Genomic DNA, 3,589 nt, shown 5'->3' on the forward strand with positions numbered 1-3,589 from the left:
CGTTTACATTCTTTGTTATTTTAAAAGTATCACAGCGATTCCTCCCACAGCGCTCTTTTTCCAAACATTTCGGTGCCTTTACGCCATCGACGTGTTTGCGGCACACATTGCAAAATGTCATGTTGCTCAAGGGTTAATTTCCTAAAAAATTCGTCCGCAGACAACCTTTCCCTTCGAAAGACGAACACGCACTGACCAAAACCCGAACGTTTAGACAGCCGACGAGACTACCTTATGTTATTGTATCATGGGCATAACTATCTCAAACAGTTGGTCACTTCACAGAACAACGAACGGCCAGGTAGAGCGATTTCATACCAAGCTAACAGTAATAGTACGCTGCATCAAAACAGTTAGGCGAATCAATTACCCCATCGACGCCATAGCTAAGCTTACATTCATAAGAAAATCAAAGTCTTCCCCAAAAACATAGGCAAGCAATTTTAGATCTTGAAGACGGTGGTACTGTCGCTCCAATCGGAATCGTGAGCCCAGCAACTGGTTCCTGGAAAAGTAGATCTGTGTGCGACGCCACTGTCACTGGGTGAAACGCATGACTCATCTCTTTGACGGTCGACAAGTTATAATGAGAATGACTTATGCCTCAGGAATCTCCAAAATGTTGGCGACCTGAAGAAGGATATAATCGCTAAACCTATCCTGAGTAGCCTTGTTATAGTCTACAACACCATGGCTTGCTGCGGAATGATCTGGAATATACATACGACGTCGCTGTGATCTGAGAAATTGGCGAAAAGTTCCGAGGAACGGCCTTACTTTTCGGTGGAAGAAGCACAGCAAAAGCTGGCTGCTAAACGGTCGGCGATACCTGATACCGCCACGATTTTGGCGAAGCGGTGACGCAGCATTACACTAATGGGTTAAATATTATAATTATGATAGCGAACGGGATAAATATTATAATTAAAACCGTTATGACGTATTAAAAAAGAATTCGATAATTAAGCAGTCTAATTTGATAATTTATACAAAAACAAGAAAGGAAGCAAATTTCGGCAAGCCGAATTTTATATACCCTTGCAGTTGTTACAAAGCTACTACATTTCGATGTCTATGCCTATATTACTAAAAACAATGAAGCTATTTCGATGCATTTTGCCATCGTTTCAATGGCAGCCATATGTATGATATTGTTGTTCGATTAAATATAATTAAATCCGTAATTCCATTGTATTTAAATATAACCAAATCCAAAAAAAACAAAAAAATTAAAAACAAATTTATAATTTTTTTGAATGTCTGAAAATCCTGCCAAAAAAGTACGTAAACTCGTCATCTCTCTTGGAAATTAGCTTCCAAATCTAACGGTGATCGCAAATTCTTCCTCCAGTCTAATTCTGATGCTTGCCTTTTTATGCATTTTAAGTTCATTTCATTCTATTTTGCTGGAGTGAGGGGTCAAGATGGGTCGAGTATTTGGAAATCACAAATCGAATTAAAAATGCTAAATCAAAAGACGAAATGCTGAAGGCAATAATGTTTATTCTCGCAGGGTGTCCTTATGAGGGATACAAGATGAAAGATGGACTTGTATATAAGAAGGTGAACTCGTAGTCCCGAAAGCCGAAAAATAAGTCATTGTTGACGTCAATTAATGCAGGTCACTTTGCTTTTCAAAAAACTGTCCATGCGGTTCAACAATCCTATTGGATTCCTCATCATAGCAGGTTGTAAACAACGGCGAAAGGTGCATACCGGGTATATCCAGAAGTCAATCATTAACTTGGGGACATATGTACACGGACACAGTTAATCGCAGGAAAGAAACTGACTGGAGAATTGTAACGCTTGTCTCAGCATAATAAGCTGATAGTGTCGCCCTCTATGAGAGAGAAAATCGAGGTTGCATGCGCCATCTCGGAGAGAGTTGTTAGAAGTCGAGGTCGGCGGTCAAACTGGAAAGATCATTTAACAGGGCCGAATGTCAGACTTTCTCTGGAGTGAAATTCACCTTTTGGTGAATTCCCGATGGCCCGGGAAAGGGATTATTTTGTCATTGGTGTTGCCGAACCCTCTGAAAAGGTAAGACATTTATAGGAAAAACAAAAACCAGTCAAAATTAGTCAGTGTTATACAGTTATCGTTTTGTTGCCATTAGGGTTCGGCAAAACTGTTCGTCGACCGTGCTGGAGGAGTTTATAACATCTCGGAAACCAGAGGTTCCATCTGGCGGCAGCAGATCTACTTCCGTAGACTGCGCATTTCATACACCTGCACGAAGGGTTGTCGGCCAGAGCCCAAGTCTTGGTTTCGAGGCCACAAATGTTACAAGCTCAGCCCGAAACAAGCTATTAGTTATTAAGGAATAAAAAAATTATAATGTTTTAATTTCAATTAGTTTTGCCTTCAGCTAGTGTGATCGCCCCGTAGAACCCAAAGGGGCTGTTCACGAAAATCAAAATTCCATTTGGCTATGGAAAGGCTAATAATGGCCGAGGCAGGGAGGGGCGATTGTAATCCCAATACCATCTGGGGTTGAATAGTTGCCCGATCTCGAATGTCCAATAGACTGGTTTTAGTGTGTTTGTGTTGCGTTGAGGTCCTCCCGATTTTTATTAGCTTGTCGTAGCACGCAAATTTTCGAGTATAATAATGGAAAATTAGGTAACTTAGAGAAAGTACGGCCAAGATACCACCCTATTAGCCGACGAGCAAGTAAGCCGGAAAACTATGCGTGAGCTTGTCTTTTCTCATAATAACACCGACCTAAGTAATTCGTTACAAAATTTTCGTTCCGGTATAAAGTCTCAAAAGTCAAGAGAAGGTCAAGTAGAAAGTCCATCACACTTCCACCAGCTGTGACCACATGATGTTGCGGCAGAAGAACATTAAAGCAGCAGAACGCGTTATTTTGGCCTTTTCATAAATGGCTCTGGAAAAAAGAAGGGAATAGGAAAAAAGCCTATAAAGCCGATCAAGCCGAGCAACCTTGTGTTACCTATATAGTAATTATTACTTTACAATAAAAATTGAGTCGGCCCTAATAATTTAGCCCACATATGTACATATGTATGTACATAAATATATACAGTACAGTAACAATTTTAACTTCAAAACAATATTTTATTGAGTTGACATGTTTTCATATTTATTTATTCATTTGTTTTTAAAAGGCTTTATCTTTCTTATAATGAGATAATATAATATTTAGTATGCTCGCCATTAGCCTCCACTTCTGCCCTGAGGCGCGTGACATCGACAAAATCAATTTGTTTATATTGTAATATTTAGGTATTTTTTGCCTTCTTCATTAATACACTTTATCAAGGCAGGCTTAGAAGTAGGGCAACGTTTTGCTACCTTTTTCTTAAGGAATGCTCACAAATTTTCGATAGGATTGAGTCTGTGGGCGTACGTGTCACTAACTTTTCTGCAGTTATAAAGAGACCAGGCATTGGATTTGTGCTTCGGATCATTGTCCTGGTACAGCTTATATTTGAGTTTCGGGATCAACGAAGCCAAAATGTTGGGCACTTATGGTCAATTCAACTCCTTGGTCATCATATCGTTAAACATGCGCAGCTCTCCGACGCCTTGATATACAACCCCACATCATAACTGAAAGTTT

Source organism: Drosophila rhopaloa, unplaced genomic scaffold (genome assembly GCF_018152115.1).
Source record: "Drosophila rhopaloa isolate 14029-0021.01 unplaced genomic scaffold, ASM1815211v1 contig_227, whole genome shotgun sequence".
Lineage (NCBI taxonomy): Eukaryota > Metazoa > Arthropoda > Insecta > Diptera > Drosophilidae > Drosophila > Drosophila rhopaloa.